Here is a 10,520-nt window from a genome sequence, read left to right as displayed (position 1 = left end):
ATGTTTAACTTGCTGACTGTGACGGCGCCACAGCCTCCGATGAAGCAAAGCAGCACATGCAGCGAGCAGGTAGCTTCCCCCATCACCATGGCACCCGCTCATCTGCTTCTTCCAAAAACCCTGGCATCTGTGGGCTTCCTGCGGCTGAAGAGATGCCTCCTCCTGTGGCAAGTGCGGGTCTGTCTTGCAGGACAGCAGCAGCACTTGGTACCAACCACCAGGCAGGAGGCCAGGACAAACAGCCAGGTTATTTGCTGTGTGTCCCAGTAGACAAACACCACTGGCAACCCACGTTACCTCGCGTGGGGATGTTGCAAGAAATGCAATCCCCTCCTTGCCAAGCCTTGTAACAGGGGCAAACAGCCAAGCTGCAACTAAATGTCCCGACAGCCTGTGTTATTTGCTCAGACGGGGCAGGTCTGCCTTTAGCCCTCATTTCACAGTGCTGGGGTGTGGTCCTCATGATGCTCACACCACCTCAGCTCTGGGCTCTGTGGCTGGGTCGGTGCCCAGCATAGGCATTGCCTTCTATTTCCTCCCTAAATCCCTGCAACAGGTAGTTAGGAGGGGGCTTGCTTGCTCTTTTCCCTGGGGAGGCACTGGGAGGTGTCATGAAATGATCCACATGGGACTTTGCTGGGCTTTGAAAAGCCAGAAAGCCAGTGATGCTCCAGGCCACGGGTGGACTTTCCATTGTCACCTCCAGGAACACAGGTTTGGAGTCCAGGCTGAGCACCCTCCTTCAGAAATTCAGACCTAGTGAAGGAGACCTAGAGCTGCAACAGAAGAAAGCATATAGGAAAAAAAAAAACCAGCCCAACCCTAGCACCTCCCAAAACCATGACCCAAAGTTTACTTGTGAAAATCCAAGCTCTCACCCCATACATAAAACACACGCGTGCTTCCTGCAGGCACCACCCTCGCACGGCAGTTGTTTCACAATGCCTGGCTGGCAAAAGAAATCTTCATCTTTCCGAGCAGAGATAGATACCAGCTGGAGGACTCAAATGCGCGGGACCTCTATACCTTTAGCTCCTTTCCTCTTGGCTATCACAGATAGGCCATGGCTCGGAGGAAGTTTGGTGGGACACTTCTGCTGCCTATGGAGAACTAGCAATGCCCAGGGGAGAAAACAGCCAAAACATCCCCAAAAATGATGGTGGGTGGTATGAATCCCCACACCATGACATAGTGGAGATGGAGGAGGTTCCTTGGTTGCATTGGGTCTTTCCACAATCCCTGTATCTTTTCCACACATTGCACTGGGCGGCTGGGAAAGCCCAGCAGAAAGGTGCTGTGGCAGGATGGGCCGTGTGTGCCATGGGGCTGAAAGCCGTTCTGCTGGCGCAACATGGGGAAGAGTGGGAATAACTCCCTGTGCTAAGCGTGCCCATCTCCTTTCATGGGAATAAGTGAGCATCTCTGGTGCCACTATGGTGCAGAGCTCTGCCTGCTCTCCCCACCAGTGACAGAGGGGGCTCCTGTCCATGCCATCACCAAAGCTGGCATTTCAACACCACATCAACACTGCTCACACAAAACAGACCCACAGCAGACACATCCCTACCCAAATGGGCAGTGCTATGCTTAACTGTGCCAGCTTGCAGCACTGACTGAGCACAGGAGTAGCTTGGCAAGCTGGATAAATGAAAAACAAACAACCCCCAAAACAAAACACAGGTACAGATAGTGATAAAATCAACTTTGCAGAGATCACAGTTATACTTTCTCCTTGGTATAGCACTGCTCCTTCCCAGCCAGGGTGCTGAAATGCCTCTGGAGGATCACAGATAGGCACAAACACAAAAGGAGAAGGAGGAGGATAAACAAGACAATACAAAGATCATGTAGGTACTGAGTGAGGCATCCCTGCAGGCTGGCATGACTTAATGTGGATTTGCAAAGGCTTGTCCAGTGATTGACCAACCTGCAAGTGCCGAGGTGCAGCTGAACATGACCTGCCAACCAGACTAGTGAGAGATGGAAAGTCCCTTCAACACCTGCCATCACCGGCTAAGAAGTAGGGAAAAAACATAAAGCAGGGGATTTTACTCCCCTGGAAAACAGTTCATGGGACAAAAATGCATGGCCCTGCTTATGTTCAACTGTTTGAGCTTCCCCATCAGCATAATTGGCGTTACAGCAGCCACCACCGGCAACAGTTCCTGCACCTGGTGATGCACAAAGAATGCTTCTTTGCAGCTGGGGTTCATCACTGTTGCTCCAGCCCCATACTTGCTACCCACTGCACCTGCCTAGCCATCTCCAGTGTTTTTGCCAGCAAAGAGGGAGGGCAGTGAGTGGGCTGTGGTGGGAGTTTGGGGATGTGTTACCAGTGCACTGGTCCGTACATGGGGAAAACACAAGGTTTTTGCCATAGGCTTCTTGCCACGGTGGTTGCTGCTAAATTGACTACACTGAGACTTTGTGCTCCATCTGGAGCCCCTTGCCCATGGGAAAACAGGTATTGAAACACTGAGGTCCTCCTGATAATGCCAACAGCTCTGGCAGCCCCCAGAGCCCGGTGAGAGTGGCTGCCCATGCCTCACGCTGCCTGAGACCGTCCAGTGCCTGTTCTGGCCACCACGATCACTTTCCCTGCCCGCCTTCACCCCAGCCCGCTGCTGAGGTTCGTCAGCAGCGCAAGAGCTGTGGCCCATTGCATCATCCTCGTTCCACCTCCCTGGGCAGGTCTCCATTAGCCCCAAACCTGGTAGCTTCCCCTGAGGGATCTTCACCAGCTGGCCCCAGCCGGCTGAGGGGAGCTGGGGCAATGCTTGTGCTGTGTCCCAGCAGATACCCAACGTTTTGAGTTGTTTCCTGGTCCCAGGCCTTGCCAAAGCCAAGACCTTCCCAGTTCCTGGTGAGCAGCACCAGTTCCTGGTGTTCGTCTGAGACAGGAGCACCCTCCCCTGTGCCAGTTCCTGCCTATTTGCAAAAACTTGCCTCAGAGGGACAGGGCAGATGGGTTTTGAAGTGTCTGGAGAGGGCTGTTACATGCACATATTCAGCTATACCCATTGCTAGCAAGACAGTTTTACTTGGGCTCCTGAAAGATGGAAAATGAAGGCAGAAGTGGAGCAATTAGCCTCTGAGGAAAGGATGGAGAGGTGAAGGTTTAAGGGCAGGGTGTTTCTCAGCAAAGCGGTTGCTGCCAGGAATACTGTGAGAGAGAAGATGGTCCAGAAAAGTAGCTTCCCTTGGGCTGGAGAGCACCCAGAGACACTGCACCTTCTCCATGGCTACTCATTGCCTGTCTTCTGGGCTGGGAGGCATTGCAAAGCTCTCCATTTTCCTGGCCGCCTGCAGCAGGCAGGCTTGTGGCAGAGCTACAACACATCAGAGTCTTAAAGGCAGATGCAAACCCCCTCCATATAAAAATAAAGCCACCAAGAGCTTTCAGCCTGAAGGAGTCCACAGGCTCCTGTGGGGAATGGGCTGGTACCAGAACCAGATGAGGACCTTGGGAGCAGCACCTCAGGGGGTGCAGAGAGAGGTGGCGAAGCCATCGTTGGATCACACCTGCAATATTTTAGGCATTCCTTTGTGAGCTTTTCTATTTTTGACCTTCCGCCTAATCACATAAGCTGCTTTCTAGGGCAACCACAGCATGTGCAGCTTTCAGTGACTTCCTCCAAAAACAAGAGCGAGGAGTGCCAGCAGGGAGGTGCCAGAGCCACAATCACTTTGACATGGTTTATTCACCTGGATGGTCCACTGGCTTCAAATAACACCAGGCAGGCACCTGGGCAAGCAGAGGGCTGGCAGTGCCTGGCTGGCATCTGCCACCGCTTCTTTTGCTGGCAACTAAGAAGCAAAAGATCTGTCAAAGAGGGTGAGCTGTTTGTTTACAACTCTCTCCACACAGCAGAGGCTGAACTTTAAATCCAAGTCACTCTCCACTCCACAATAAACAGTGGGTGTTGGGTTTTAAAGAGCATCTCACCATGACCTTGATGGCCCATTTTATTTGTGGTGGCATGGAAGGGAGCCCGAAGGTGAAATGGCTTACTTGGTAATACTTCAAGCTGATTACTACGGCCCGTATATAGGGTGACCTGCATCTACTATCACTTAGCATGGTAATGACTAAGTACAGCATGTGGTCTAAATATCTCCCTAATGCTAAAGCTAAATGCATCTATAGCCCTAACCCTCTAATTGACTGATTCTAAATATGATAGATTAGCTTTCCATCTCATTATATGTATCTAATCAGGGGATGAGGGTGTGTATACCCCTGGACACATGGTTTTTCATTTCTACTGCCCTACAACAGCAATTAGAACAAAATTACTTGTCTACTTGGGTTTGTTGCAGGCTTATCTCGTACCTTATCTCAGAAAGCTGCCAGATTCACTTTATGATTTTAATAAAAATAAGCTGCAGAATCCTGCTTTCTGTGTGGACACCAAGACTTAGAAACGTGTTGCCTGTGTGACCTTTGCCTGATGACCCTAAATTGTTGCAGGGCTCTCACTGCCTGTGGTCATTTCCCCATAAACAATTGGTTCATGGCTCATGGGCAGCAGTGACGAGCAGGAAAGTCTGGGAGCAAGCAGCAGGGGAAGGTCTTGGCACAAGAACCAGCTTAGGCTTCAGTTGCCCATTCTCAACCAGGATGCTCCTTTAGTAATTGCTTAAAAGAAGTTTCCTGATTCCAGCAACGCCTTTTCCTGCGGTCATCAAGCCCAGCTGCAAGGTCCTACACATCAGGCAGGTTCCACTCCCTTAGGAGCTGCTCACCACATCATCAGCCTAAGACACAAATGGGTGGAGAACTAAGGCAAAGTCCCTAAGTGACCTCATGTACACCATGCTGAGCGCTAGTAAGCTTGCTGCATTTAGGCTTTTACTCTAGGTCTGGGTAACTCCAGGCACCTCCTTGCTCATCATGCCTTGCCTCTGCCTAGGAACCAGTCTCCAAAGCAGGATGCTATTGGCCAGCTGCCTGTGTTGAACTCCAGTTCAACAGCCATTTATTAGTGCTCAGCAGTCCTTGGGATACACTTGTGCTCCATCAAAACAGAGCGACATCTATGGAGCCATGACAAAGGCCCAGACACCTTTATGGTCGCACTGGCTGGTCCAGACCAGTGCTGATAGGTCTATACGTAGACACAGAGTAATTCAGCACGGGGAGATGAGCCACGTTATAATTTTGACATTTTCCACTCAAGTGTATCAGGCACTGATTGTAGTTTGGGGATTTTCCATCTCAGACAAATGACCAGGCTCCACCAGAACAGCTGACAGACAGCCCCATATTGCATTACATCATCTTCACCAGATTACCACCAGCACAGCTCCCCTCTGTGTGCGTGAGGGAAATGCCTGCCATGGGCAGGACACTCGGGGACACGGTCATTTGCTGAAGAGCAAAGAAAATTAGAGGAGTCAGGGCAACAGATTAGAGAAGGCATCCCAAGCTGGCAGGGGAAATTCTTGCTCATTAGCAGCAAAAACAAAAGACAGCCTTCAACTGCCAGGGTGTAATTTAGGTGCAGGCTCTACATGGCAATTTTCATGGGTCTGTAGGGAGCCCTGGTGAAACTTGGTGATGAAGGTTCCTGCAAGCAGAAGGATTTTGCTAAAGTCTAGGCCTAGGTGAGCAGGTTTAAAGGTCACATTTACCTTTTTTCCTCCAGTTAAAAATGAGTTTTAACCTACAAAGATTAGCATTTGAAAAGGAAAATTATCCCGTGACATATGGCTCACTTGGCCAGTTTCCTTAGGCAGTTGGAGGCAGGTTTTCTTCACTGTCCAGGGAAGCGGCAGAAGCAAAGAGCTGAACAAAACCACCACCCAGCCTTCCCCTTAGACGAAGGGTTAAGGATGAGTAAGAATAAAGGGCCTGAGAAGTGGCAAACAAAGGCTGCCCCAAGGAGAGCAACAAGTTCAGATATGTCTACCAGATAACAGTGCTTAAGCTCAGGCCTCAGAGTGTGTTCACAGAGCTTAAAAATAATGGTGACTCAGCTGTAATACTGCCCTCCTGCCTCAAGTCAGAAGGTTCAAGCTACCAATGGCACTGCTTTCACTCCAAGTCTGGGAGACATCAGCATCCCAGAAGCTAGAGGAGACATTGGCTAGAGTTCTTGTTGGCATTTGAAAACCCAATGACCCAGTTCTTGAGATGAACATGACACTGTGTCTCAGTTCAGAAGAAATGCGTGGTCAGCACCAAATTCTAATAAAGGCTTTCAATACCCTGGGTCTTCCAGGCTGCATTTCGGAAAAGAAAGCAAGACTTTTGTGCAGAAGGTATCTCTGGGCAGCAGACAGGTCTGCAATAACTAGGAGACCTGGAACTGCTTCCCATCTGAGTCTAGAAGCAGATAAGATGAAGATCTATGAATTGCCTCTCAGTTCCAGCCCAACCACAGCAAGTCTTGGCTAATCTCCAAAGAAAGGCTTATTGACAGCTCTTGCAATGTTCTTCTCTCTTGGCATACATGGTGGTGGTGCTGTTGTTGCAGTGAAGATCGTGAGATCCTGTTCCTGGAATCAAGTGAGACCAAGGTGAAACAGGTTTCATTTAAGGAGAAACACAGTTTTAGCTGTCACTGTTGTAGGAAAACTGAGGCTCTGACCCCAGCCCACACTAAATATTTGGAAATGAGAAACCAGGTGATGAATAAACCCCTCATTTGAAGGAGGGGGTAAGGAAGCACTGGAGGAACTGAGTCATCAGTTTTGAGCAATCCTGAACTCACTGCTAAAATCTCTCAACTCCGCTTTTATAAGACCTGTTGCCAACAACAGCTGTGGGAGTTCAGAGCTGGAGCAGGAGAGCTACACCACAGGCAAGTTAAAACTGTTTCAGGGCTAAAACGTGGGAGCCCACGCGGTGAAGCCTCTGCCTCTGCCTGACTTGAGCTCATTTCAGGCTTCCTTCTTGGGATGAAAGGGTTTGGGAATGTTCCTTGGCAATTCTGCCTGGCAGCCTTTTGCTGCAACACTTTCTAACTCCCACCATCCCTGGCACCTGTGGTCCCCAGGTCTCTTCAATCAAACCACCCTCACCAAGGCAAAGTCATCTGCCTTCCCCAGTGTGGATGGGGGCAGAGATGAAAGGGCAGCTTTCTCGCATGTCTTCAGTACTTGTCTGCAAGCAGCCTAAGGCACCTCTAAAATAAACTCCATCCTCTCAATCACAACTAAGAGTTGTGACCCCATTTCTCAGATGATACTGTCCTGCTTCCTCTCTTTTCCAGCTTCTAATACAAGGTGTGAGAGGGCATATAGCCTATCCTCCTACAGATTTCAGTCATATATGGACATCACTGGGACAGTGACAGTACCAAAGTCCCCACCACATTGCTCAGGGCCAGAAGGCACCCAGGTGGTCAAGCACCCCTTCTCTTTCTTCCACGCTTCTTGACCTCCTGCTCTTCCTACAGTCTTGGCTCCATCAGCAGGACACGTCCAGTGATGATGGTCCAAGGGGCGATGCAGAGTGCTGTGCTCAGGGGAAGACAGGACAGGCAGTGGGGCGGATGGGGAATGGCAGCACAGGCTGCAGAAGGCAAAAGGTGACGGGCTTGTGCAAGGACTGATGCACAAGTTCAGAAATGCCTCTGAGCAAGCCCTATACAAAGTGACTATACAGCATGTAAATGTTTTCCCCATCCTTCCTTTTCTCTTTCTTCACTCCTGGGCCTCCTGCATGCTGCATGCCCTGTTATGTGGGGTTTGAGACAGGGAGACAAGAGACCACTGTGGTGACTACACATAAAGAATAGGAAGACATGGAAAAATACATAAACCCCATGCCCTCTGTTCTTGCAGTTTTATCACCCATCTCTTGGTGTTTGGCATTTTCTTCTAAGCTCCAATGCCTGGCTTCACATCAATTCATGGATCCCTGCTTTTATCTAAAATAATTATGTTGACATGACATTCCAGCTTTTATTGATGTGGAGAATAAATGCAAGTCATAATCCAGATGTTAAAATGAAAAGAAAATACTTTGACATTCATTATTTTGGAAAGCTCTTGATTCCTGAGTGAGCTGGGATTTTCAGACAACCTGACTCATCATTTCTGACTGCTTTGGTTTGGCAGCCCAGTATATATTTAGTAATACAAACCCTGACTTGCAGCTTCCAATAAGGATCCTAGTGGCATGATAAGACAGATTTTCATCTCATTCACGTCATTTCCAAATATCAGGAAATTTACTTAGCAACGAGAATTGTAAAAGCTGTGAAATGGTCTCCCTGGGGAGGAGCAGAAACCTCCTGCCTAGACACTTGAACAGATGAGCAAACCAACAGAGAACAGGCAGCAGTGAACAGCTCTTTCCTTTCTGGCCAAGGGACAGAGCAGAGGATCTCACTTCTCCTGGCTCTGGGCATTGCTGATCAAGTCTTCATGCCGCAGCCACCGGAGCCTCTCTCATATCCAACTAGAGAAACGGCAACTTCTGCAGGAGGAGCATGAAGCTTCAAGGAAAAATATCATTTAGGACTTCACAAGGAGTAAGGAACCTGTGCCAGTGTTTGAGAATGCATTTAAACATCTTCATCCAGCAGTTAGAATTGAATTTTTTTACATTAAAATCCCTTAGGCACTTGGAGTCTGTGAGATCTTTCTTCCATTGCCTATCAAGCAGCGGTATTAAAAGCAATGTCTTTGGCAGCACAGCCAGCCTGGGTAGATGCGAGATGATTTTCATCTATTCATTCTAGACCATCTGCTTCTCACCCCCACCTTTCAAAGGCCACGAATGAGATGTAGGCCACTGAATTTTATAGCTAAATTTCAGGAACCTCTTTGAAAATGAAACTATTGCACAGAACACAAATTTAGAGACATCAAAGAGACCTTCGCTTTTCATGCAAGCACTAAAAGCAGTGCAAAGGGAACTAATTATAATTTGCTCTATTGTCAGTTTTCACACTGGAGCAAATACAAGCTTTTTATGCTTTAAACCATGGCTGCCAGCTTAATATACTCCTAAAGTCAGGACCAAATTAATAGGCTAAACTCCATGTTGCATCACTCAGACAAGCAACGATGCCAGAAGAGCTGGCAGGCTCGCTCATGGAAAAACTCTTTCTTTTTTTTGTATCCCTGCTTTGTTTTTTTTTAAATATCAGTTTTTCTTTGTATATTCCACTGCGGCATAAACACTAACTCAGCTTTTGGAAAGCAAACCTATTGCATAGATACTTTTTATTAAGCCGATCTTCATCCATGCTGCTGACAGAGTCTGGAGGGAACACAATCAAAATGGCAGCTCCTTGTAAAAAGTATGGGAGAGTTCAAGGACCTCAGCCAAATGTGGCTGACTCAGGATCTGCTGACTCAAGTAGCCGAAATCATTACATGTGAGTTCCAGGCAAGCAACGGAGGAGAAGAGCTGCCCTAAATTATGAAGCAAGATCCAGGTGAAATTGTGAAAATCAAGGAAATTATAGCAGAACATTAGGCTTCAGGTCCAAGCACAGATCTGCACATGTGCTTTGAGCCAAGGGTGATGGCAGGGTGGAGGGACCCTGATGCCATTTGAAATCAATGAAAAGTGAAACTGGAAAGAATCTCCCTTTGATATTTGATCCCTGCCCCATCAAGCCAACAAGCCCCTGGGCCAAAGCAGGTACTGGCTGGCCAGGGCAGGAGCTTTTCCTGCTCCCCAGGGTGGCCTTAGACATCATTTTATAGCTTCCAGAAATCTACAAGCTTTCTGATTTATAGTTCACAAAGATCCTAACACAGCACTACAGAGGTGTCTCAGTTTCCATCCCCCAAGCTTTCAGGAAACAGATTGTTTGCTGTTGCTACACAAATAAAGGTCTCCAAAGGTGACTATTGGACATTCTTCATACTGTCAGGGGTGTAAGCAGAGCTGCTTGGCTCCTGTGACCATGGAAGCGGGATCACATTCTGATGCTGAAGATAACACTGTGGCACTAGCTTCTCCAGCAGGAATGATTCCATAAGGTCTCCAGAGCCCCAGGGAATGACAACCAATAAAACACTGGGATGATACCAACGTGCTGGCAAAAAAGCGTATCACTTACTGCTCTCTTGCACCGATATCTAGGGAAGGCCATTCATAATCCTCAACAGTGCGGCATTCAAAACGCTGTCAACACAAAATTCATAGATAGTTTTGGTGCTCTCACCCTCAGTGGCCAGCTTAGCTGTACTCACCCCTTGCCGAGCAAGCACTGCTGCAGTCGTAACACTGGGAAAGTTGAGTGAGGAGATGCCTAGGTTCATGTCTGCACCAGACAGGTGAACACTACACTTAATTCACACCACATCATGGTTTAGAGGCCACAGTGCCCCCCTTATGCAAATGCATTCATCCCTGCACTGTTTCTTTCTATATGGGAAAGCCTGCATGACTGGTTCTTGGATAACTTTTCTGGATATCCGCTCTCTCTTCTCCCACTTACACCATACAACCTTTTCTCCTTTGTCCTTCCTCTTCTCTTGTTCCAGTTTGAAGGATCTATAGATCAGCAAAGGGCCAAGAGACGGGCTGGCTGCAGTGTGGCCAGAAGATG

Source organism: Pezoporus wallicus, unplaced genomic scaffold, assembly GCF_028554395.1.
Source record: "Pezoporus wallicus isolate ANWC-B61680 ecotype Strahan unplaced genomic scaffold, APGP_CSIRO_Pwel_v1 scaffold_2146, whole genome shotgun sequence".
Taxonomy (NCBI): Eukaryota; Metazoa; Chordata; class Aves; order Psittaciformes; family Psittacidae; genus Pezoporus; species Pezoporus wallicus.
The sequence above is the reverse complement of the archived record's forward strand: the minus strand, read 5'-3'. Positions refer to the sequence as shown.